Source organism: Sinocyclocheilus rhinocerous, unplaced genomic scaffold (assembly GCF_001515625.1).
Source record: "Sinocyclocheilus rhinocerous isolate Xijiao unplaced genomic scaffold, SAMN03320098_v1.1 scaffold711, whole genome shotgun sequence".
Taxonomy (NCBI): domain Eukaryota; kingdom Metazoa; phylum Chordata; class Actinopteri; order Cypriniformes; family Cyprinidae; genus Sinocyclocheilus; species Sinocyclocheilus rhinocerous.
Window position 1 is genome coordinate 3250360 of NW_015641018.1, and position 10332 is coordinate 3260691.

General features: G+C 37.3%; 1 protein-coding gene across 1 annotated transcript in view; it reads right to left on the minus strand.

Moving 5' to 3' along the window:
- The window catches only part of LOC107753847 (junction plakoglobin-like), a 44483-nt gene extending 35966 nt beyond the window's left edge, over positions 1-8517 (minus strand). Inside the window, exon 1 of the mRNA XM_016570114.1 lies at positions 8386-8517. The gene's annotated coding sequence lies outside the window, so the exon portion shown is untranslated. The remainder of the gene's footprint in view (positions 1-8385) is intronic.
- Positions 8518-10332: the final 1815 nt, after the last annotated feature.

Here is a 10332-nt window from a genome sequence, read left to right on the forward strand (position 1 = left end):
CCTACTTCTCTACTATATAGTAGGCGAAAAGCAGTAGGCGAGCGAATAAGTATGTCCGAGTCCTTAGTATTCATAAAAGAGTAGGCGAGAATTACCTGGGGACGTATTAATTCTCGCGAGATTCGGACACGCGTCTACTTAAAGTATGGTGTGTACGCGCTCTGGCGTAGTTTACGCAAGCGCCGGAAGTGTTCTCTCGCGCGTATACGTCACTCATTGTTTACACAGTGCACAGTCATTGTAGGTACGACGGCTAATCAAAATGGTACTTACTTGCGCTTATCCGGATTGTTCAAACCGACTTAAAACTAAAAGATTACGTTCTCTCGCGCGAGCTCATTCGGGAGTGGTGACTTTCCACGTATTCCCAACTTCTGAGCCTGCTCGCCTGAAGTTATGGTTGATTGCTCTTTGGCTGGATATCAACACACCCATTAACGTAAACTACGCCAGAGCGCGTACACACCTTCACGCACCAGATGCCGTGCGCGCGCTGAAGGCAGTTGGACATAGTGTTGTATTAGAGGTAAAAATTATATAAATACTGTTCGGTTTCTGGCACAAACCGATCGTTTCGTGTCTTAGGACATCAATGTGTCGTCACGAGCCGTAGGGTTTAATTTGGATTTGTCTGTGCATGTTTTTTTTACTCTCATAGATTTTGTTACCATTGCCATGCATTATACGACTGATAGACTGCAACGGCTGGACTTAAAAATTATAATTTGTGTTCTACTGAAGAAACAAAGTCACCTACATCTTGGATGCCTTGGGGGTAAGCAGATAAACATCAAATTTTCATTTTTGGGTGAACTATCCCTTTAAGGACCAAATCCATTTTTAGGGGGCATTCCTGAGAAGATTAAAGGAACAAAACAGAACATATGGATCTAGAGAAGTTATAAAAGGCCATTCACACCATGAACGATATCTTTATCAGTGTCCACATCAACGGATGATAAAAGTTCTGTTTATTGTAAGCATGCACTGCAATTTTGTGTGCAGTTTTAAATGCTCCAGCTCTGAAAACATTTTAAATCGTTAGAGTTATCGTCCTTGCTGTGAATGGGCCTTAAAAGTAGTTTGTAGTCATCTTAAAAGTCAAAAATAATAATTTTTCCATACAACCCGTCTAATGGGTTAGCATGCTAATCAAAGTATTGTGGCTGAAATTTTAAAACTAAAAGATCTAGACTAATTAGTTGGCTGTTGGATGCAAACAATTCTTAATGCATAAATGCATGAAGCAATTTCAAGGACAATTTGCACATTTAAACAATCCAGTTTTGCCACAGACAATCTGCAAATCTGTGTTAATGATACAAAGCTGCAGATGCTCCATACTGTTGCACTTACATGGTTTGAAAGCTAAATGGTGGGCATTTGGTCATGGGTGTCACTTGCAATAAGTGCTTAGATTAACACAGACAGGAAGAGACAGGGCATTAGCAAATGCTGTCTGTCTGCTCGCCGCATCCTCGCATCTCCATTCAGTTTGACATGATGGACTGAGAGATACGCCATAGGAGCAGCGAGTACGTCTAATTTCCAGTATCATGTACATATTCCTACATCCACTATCCCATAATCCCTCTTCTGTTTCAGGCCGGCTGAGATGAAAGAGGTCATTCCATCTGAATGGAGCGCTTGACTGAATGTGGGCAGCTGTGTGACTGCCTGTGGCTTGATGGACCATCGGTAACAATTCGTGTTATTGTAAGACGCTTCTCGTCTGAGTCATTAGCAAAGGCACTTAACGGTAAGTGGGGCATTATCTGAGACAGAGTCAGAGTTTGACATTTTAGCAGCATTCTGAGGGCTAAGTTTCCTGGTTTTTGAAACGCATCATTTTAAATAGAATAAAGCCAATTCATCAGAGTATCCGTGGTTCTCATAAATGTCGTCATTTGAGCCTATTGTGCCATCCCTTCTCCAGAAAGGAGGAAAGCTACTTCATCATAGGTATGCATGAGTTTGTAGAGCACAACTGAGCCAATGTGACAGTTGTTGAATATTTCATCGATCGGAGATGTCCTGGGGGAAACCTGGTTCTATGCTGGTTCTGCATAAATCTGGAAAGTTTTGGAGGAATGCCACAGTATTCTAGAGCAAGTAACTCAGGAAGACAGCCTGGTTAATGTTTGACGGGAGAAGAGACTGAATTAGGCTACTGCTTTATGAAGAGACAGGGTATTACTAGGCTTGAACTAGAAAAGAAACAGAAATATATAAAGATGCACAATGTAACTGTACCATAATGGTTACTGGCTAATATTAGAATTTTGTTTTATTATTATACAAATTTGATGCACACTTAAAGATAATGTTTTATAAAATGCTAACAATTTATTCATTGAATATCTTTATCAAACCTCAAAATGAATACGTTGTGATGCAAATTCACTTATTGCCAGAAATTAATTTAATCAGCCTGAATATATATATAGCCTACACAATTTAAAAAGACTGTAAATGGTATATTTAACATACCACTAAATGAAAATCCATTTTTCATAATGTACATTATAATGTTGTGATACAAATTTACTTAACATTTAAAATGATTGATTATAGTTAGTAAGCATTTTTTCATAAAACAATTTATTAAGACAAAACAGTGCATATAATAGATTTTAATCAAGATTTTAATTAATCATTGTCAACCATTTATTAGGTTTTGTCTATAACATGATACTTAAAGGGATAGTTCACCCAAAAATTTAAATTTGATATTTATCTGCTTACCCCCAGGGCATCCAAGATGTAGGTGACTTTGTTTCTTCAGAAGAACACAAACGAAGATTTAACTCAAACCGTTGCAGTCTGTCAATAATATAATAGAAGTGAATGGGAATCATGGCTTTGAGAGTCAAAAAAACATACACAAACAAAACTTTTCGGTATCAGTCTGAATTTTAGTAGCGGTTTGTCCTTAATTATTATAATACAACTATAATATCCTTAACCCTTTAGGTGTTGTGACTCGCTGGTACAATACTGTTATCTACTAAACTCTAGACTTCTGTTCTTGAAAAGGTTGTTGTATCTTTCACTCAGGTCACCTACAGGGGTCAAATGCACTATTACAAAGCTATGGGAATGTTCTTTACTACCAAACAGAATTAAACTGAGGCACTTTTAGAATGATTATATATCACCCTGAGATTGTCTGTCTCTGCCGGTGTGCGAAAATTTCCTGAATGGCCCCTTTCTCCACCTCTCCCTGGTTACTCTACACCTCCCTAGCCCTGATTTAAGGAGTGGAGATATTCTGTCCAGACGATACATGCCCGGACCCTCCCACAACGTTTGACTCATGTTGAGCAAAGCTGCTCCCTCCTTCACAGGAACAGTGGTCTTGATACAGAATCGTGTAACATGTTATTTTTGATATCACACCCAGAACATCACCCAAATCCTTTGTTAAGCCGATCAAATCACACTCAATTGCACGTTTAGAACTTCCCTTCTAGGCTTTGCAGCTTCCTTCTACTAGCGACTAGCACAGGAACATTCAATTATTCATGTTATGCAGTGTTAAACTAGGGCTGGACAATAATTCAATATCAATATGTATCGCGATATAATTTTTTTTCAATAACGGTGATATGATTTTTAAACACATTTCCGATATTTCGATATACATTACCAGTTTCCCATACATTGATTTATTTGTGCCGTTTGACTTAGTTGAATAAACATGAGCACTGCACGTTTCAAAATCTAAACGTGGCGCGGATGTTTTATATGAATGTATCTCTGAAGGGAACCGACTGTCTTCAGAAAAGTTTAGATGGCATTTTCATTTGATCTGATAAAAGTAGCATTCATGAGCGGAGCTGCTTTGATTACAGCCATTACTGGAGAAACCGCTAGTTTTATCACTCTAAAAGCGCCTCCTGCTGGCAGAGAATGAGTTTTCATCTTAAATAAGCCCGTCTCCAGCAACATTTCCAGTTTTTGTTGTTGTTAAATTTTTTTGTTTTCTGCAGCGACTCGGAGCACTTTTCATACCCTATTTTCTGGCTGAAGCACATTTGTTTCAATCTATAAGAATAATCAGCCTACACTACCAGTCAAAAGTTTTTGAACAGTAAGATTTTTAAGGTTTTTTTTTTTTTAAGAATTCTCTTCTGCTCACCAAGGCTGCATTTATTTGATCCAAAGTACAGCAAAAACAGTAAAATGTTGAAATATTTTTACTATTTAAAATTGCTTTCTATTTTGAATAGATTTTAAAATGTAATTTATTCCTGTGATCATACATAGGTAAATTTTCAGCATCATTACTCCAGTCTTCAGTGTCACATGATCCTTCAGAAATCATTCTAATATGCTGATTTGCTGATTATCAATATTTAAAACAGTTGAGTACATTTTTTTTTCAGGATTCTTTGATGAATAGAAAGATCCAAAGATCAGCATTTATCTGAAATAAAAAGCTTTTGTAACATTATACACTATTCCATTCAGTATAATTTTTATTATTTTTTTGGGAAAGAAATTATAGAAATTAATACTTTTATTTAGCAAGGACGCTTAAAATTGATCAAAAGTGATGATAAAGGCATTTATAATGTTACAAAAGATTTCTATTTCAGATAAATAGTGTTCATATCGATATCGGAATTATATCGTATCGACCGAAATTAAGAAATATATCGTGATATCAATTTTGGCCATATCGTCCAGCCCTATCTTAAACTCACTCTGTATGTCCGGATATGAGGGTCTGAGGTTAGTTTTATATTGAGTGGAATTTGACTCCTCAAATTCCACTCTCCACTTTATAAAAAACAAAGGGGAGGGGATAGAGGGTCTATTATGCTCCTTTGTGACTGCTCAGTGTTAAGTCTGTGCTGGTGTCAGAGTGTTTACTGACATCTGAGGAGAGCTTTGTTAATATTGCATGAGAGCTGAGAGTATGGAAAAGATAGCAGTGTGTAAAAAGATCTTAGAGAGGTAATTAAGTGCAAAACATTCTCGAGTTACACCAATGCTACTCAATGATCAAGGCAGAGTACTAAGACTGATTCACACCAAAAACGATGCCAGTAAGGATCTTAGGATAACTATATTAGTGTCTACACCAACACATGATAATATTCTGTTTATCATAAGCACAGGCCGCAGTTTTGTCCTCTGCCACTTTAAATGCTTTCAATTCGGATGGAAGTGTTCCCGTGTCATTATCTTTATAGTTGTGTGGTGGACGTCCCAATTTTCATACAATTACGATTATTAAAACTTCAAAGAGTCCTGCAGGCATGACATTTTTATTGGCCAAAACCCAGACGCAAGTTCGCATTTTAGCACTTCCGGTTTCATTGTCCTAAAATCAATGGGTTTTTTGTTAAATGCCTGAAATAAGGTCTGTGGTAACACAAGCTCAAGATATTTTTCACGTGTTATTATCTACGACATAAAATATTTACCCACTCACAATTTTATTAAAGCGTCTGGAAAAAAGGCGGTTGCTAACAAGTGGCTAAATGGGACTACAGATGTAGTCGTGACATTAATTGTCATCACAAACTGGTAAACTAATTTACTAACTAGTCCACTTTTATAGCCTTATAGTTTTTATAATCTCACTCTTGCAAACTCTTCTGAGGAAAACTATCAGTGAAAATGTTCTTAAAGACTGAAAGGTCATGTGATGTGGTTTGTTTATAGTCTAAGACTGTAGCCTATTTAGGCTTCAAAATTCACAAAAGTTATTATGACGACGAACAAAATGTATACAGATCATAAACTTTTGGCTTTTTTTCAGCAATATGCTCAATTCTGGGTTGGCCATCGAAAGTACGTCATCACTGCAGCACTCTAAAGTTATCGTTATCGCCTTTGGTGTGAACGGCCCTCTACAGCGAGCTTCAGGTTTATAACACAATTAACCTCAAAAAGTCCTGAAGAACAACTGGCTTGGCCCTGTACAGATTATGAAACCATTAGACCATCTTATCCATCTCAGCCAGCTGGTCATTCACCACAGATTTCATATAGCTACAGATCTCACTCCACGTTCATTAAAGATACATTGCACATTAGGGATTATAGATATGGAGAGAGGGTGTAAACGCGTATGTGACGCATATGCTGAGACTACAGCCATAAAATGCTACAGACATGAATTATACAGAAAGGTAGAGATGCTAATTGATCTAACAATACTGTAAAATACAAGCAAATAGACATCCTGAGCGAATGGTGCTTATGGGTAATCTCTTTTGCCCCCTCTGAAAGTGTATTTATGAAGAGGGGATCACGCAGCCCCTTGCTGTCCTAATGTAGGACAATATCAGGGATTTGTGCCTGTAGGGAGATTAACGGCTATGTGTGAGCCCAAATGCTGTAAATCTCATCCTAAAACCAACGCCAGTCAGTCGGTAAAGCAACCAGCTGGCCTCTGACTGCACTACTAATGCGCACAACACAGGAACTCCCACAAAGAGCAAATGCCACATCCTGTCTTTGTTAATATCTACTACAACTGACCCATCAAAATATATAAATAGACTGTCATACCGTCCTTCGTCTGGCCGTATTTCTTTCAGATTCTGTAAGTGAGAAAAAAACGTGTTCTTGTCTCACAATCACCCTTTTACTGTGTGCCAGTAGGGCATGCTGATGCCATCCAAAATCCAAATGAAGTTCAACTGGGCCAAAACGGCTCGCTAAATCCATGTCTTTAAATTTAGCGGAATTTAGTTGCTTCTTTAAGAGATAAACCACTTTCACAGAGGACATGACTTTTTGCTTCCTTGCTAACCAGACAAACAGGAAAGGGTGTACCATAAGGAACGTTGCTTCCTCTGAGGCAGATTAAGCACATTATTTCTTTGACACTTTGTAAACACTCAAAATTACTTAAGTAGAAACTTAATTACGAGACAAATCTGACTGTGTGTATCGTATCTCTTCAGAATGAAAGCACTAAAGATAAGTCAGCTATTCAGCTGTGCTCACAGTTGGGAAGTAAATAAAACATGGTACAGCCCCACCCAGACACATGCACTCACGTAAGACCCTGACTAACAATGTAAAAGACGGAGGCATTACTATTAGACATGTTAAAGTAACTAGTTTGGTTTACATATTTCTTTACATTTGACGACACCAGGCTCTATAACACACTTTAGTTTAAATTCACTATTCACTGAACAACCTGCAAGGTGTTACAGGTGTGGCAACAGACCAGCATTCAAAACATGCTGGGATTTTTCCAAAACCAGTGGTTATAGATCAACAGTACACATCAAAATCAACATTTTATGCTTCTTATAATAAAACAAAATAATCAGATACAAAATCCCATAAGAGAAAGACTGATCTCTTAAAGGGATAGTTCTCCCATAATTGATATCCTTTGGACCGAACGTATAGCCTACGTTGCACACATTAGTTTTAACAATATGCTAATAAATTATTTAGTAAATACAAGTTAGACAGAAATCGTCTTTGCATGAAGAAAAAAGCAACAGCTGCTCTATCGCTGTCTGTATTGGCCATCCATTGGTAAAATGTATGTACTGTGATTTTTTTACCAAGTTATCATATATTTACACATTAAAAAAATAAAAAAGTTTGTATTTTGTTTAAAATGTAGGATCGTTGACGCTTAGCTTACATGCGCCAGAGGCGCTAAAAGGCCATTTGTGTTAGACGAAGCCACTGAGAACAGAACATTAGGAAAATTATTTTTAAAATGAAATTCTTGAAACCTTGAAATTCACACACTGCTGCCAGCCTCCGTCGCCAAGTACTTATTTCATATTTTGTCCATACAATAGTAGCCTACTGAGATTGTCATCTCCCTTTGTATTCCACATAAGTACACAGTCCTACAGGTTTGAAGCATGAGGGTGAGTAAATAATGACAGAACTTTTAACCAATGTATGAACTATTCCTTTAAGTCTATTGCATGTACTTAATTTTTTAATTTATTATTTACTTATAGACATATTATGTATGTTTGTTGACATTTGCGAATGTGCGGGGGTTATTGCTTGGGTTTCTTTGTTGGGTATAAACACACCCGCCTAACTTATATACAGCTGGGTGTTTATACAAACAACGACTAAAGTACGATCATGTAGCGAAATAAATGCATTTAAAGTTTGGATCAGCTGAAACCCGACACACGGAAGTGAGAACGAGTATCGCACAGGTAGGTAAACCAACACCGACAACCCAGAGCACCACAATACGCCACTTTCCCAAGAGATCTATCCGCGAATTTTAATGGCTGCTTTTTATAGGGTCGATGTTGGATAAAAAAAAACAAACAGATAACGTTTAACTAACAACGAAGACACAAAAACACAACAAAACACAATTCTGCCTTATTTAATATACAAATATAAAATCAGATTTGAGTTTACCTTTAAACGCTCGTCTCCAAACACTGCTGCTGACAGCGATTCAAGAGTCTTTTAGTTGTCCCCAGCGCACAGAGTTCCAGAGAGAGCGACACTTTCTCTCGCATTCAGATGAGGGTGAACAATGTGCTTTGGGGAGAGAGGGCAAAGTCTCCTCCAGAGCTCCGCCTCCGATACTATACGAGTCCCGCACCACACCCAGCCCCACACCTCCGCACTCTCACTGACACTTACCGATAAACACACACACAAATACTTACAGTGGAAATCTGATCGTTTTAGTTGCTCATCATGGCATATCATTTAAATTAGTTTTAAAACATGCATGCACAACATATATATATATATATATATATATATATATATAATATAGTGTCAAAACATGAAGACACAGTAAAAGTGTTTGCTGGGAAAGGGTGCCAGTGATGTTAATAAAACATATTAATTTCAATATACAATAAAATTTAAATTAAATTAAATATAAAGTTTTTTCCCCCCACAGTTAGCACTGAGGCTTACTTCCTGTGTATGCCATACTGGCCTGTGTCTGTCATTTCTTGTCTGTGATCACTGATAAGGATTCGTCTATGCTTTTTTGTTTCTGATGATTCATAGAGATATCCTTCCAAATCATATTCTGCTGTAAACTTATGATTCTCAAAAGCAGTGAGATCTTCTACCTGCAGGGCATATTCCCATGTCAGCGGCCACACCTTTGGTAGGTATTACGACATACAAGGCGCTGCGTCATGACTCATGTAATTCTCAGACAATGCAATATGATGATCTCTCTGTCTAATCACCTCTAAAACTATACACTCATCCAGAGCTTTTATTCCAAAATTACACTTAGGGTTTAACAAATTTCACCAAATATTTCACCCAAAAGTGAAATCGACATTTTTAATATTATAATTATTTATTTATTTTTATCTAAAGTTTATTATCTACTTGTAAGAGTTATTATGAATCCATAATATTGTATATTAGCACTTATATGTCCCCAAACATCTTAAAGATCTTCTAAAAGTCTAAACAATCCTGACTTACCGGTTTAGATCTTATATATTTGTATTTTTGAATAGACAATGACCACTCACTCGGTTCTCCCTAGTTCAACAAATCTGTCCCGTTTGATGCATTCGGCAACGGTTTAATTGCTGTGGAGTTAGTGATTCGGATTACTGTTTACCAATGTGCAAAACATAGTTCAGAGGAAAAGGAGGGAGAGTGAAAAGCGAGAAAGGGGTGGAGGAGGGCCACTCCGTTGTGCTGAAAGCATGACAGCAGTAACAAAAATGGAAGTCAAAATCAGGAAGTTTAGCAAAGGAGAAGATTAAAAGTTCATGTTGGATTAATGTAAATCACTTTAGATTAGAAAACCGCTTCTGCTTTTTGACTGCAGGTTCATTCCAGCAATCATGGGATCTATTCATGTTGATTTTGAAGAGGATATATAAAAACAGTTAGATCTTTGTTGTGCATTAAGAATGTGTATTTTGGATAGCTCAAATAAAGTACATATTAAAAAAAAAACTAAAATACAACAAATACAAAATCTCAGGTTTGTGGTCAATATTTCAGCCTTACAGTCTGAATGGGGGTCAGAGGTCAGCATTCCCAAGCTGCCTTTCATGCTTAGCTCAGGAAGCCAAAATAGCTGCAACGTGTGCAGCAGACACAGACATGTGTTTCCGCATCTACTGAATTCAGCCCAGCACTCTTTAGAGAGGATCTCTGTGAGAAAGACAATGCATGATAAATAGCCTCATTGTTTTATAAGAGACAGATGACATATGGACATGCTTGGAGGAAAGTGCTCTTCCAAACCCGTGTAATTAATGTGAATGAAAGCAAGCATTATTGTAATATTGCAGTCTTTGTTGATTGATTAAGTGGTAAAGGATTGTTTTGTAGGAGACTCAGTACACTTTTTGAATGCTAACAATA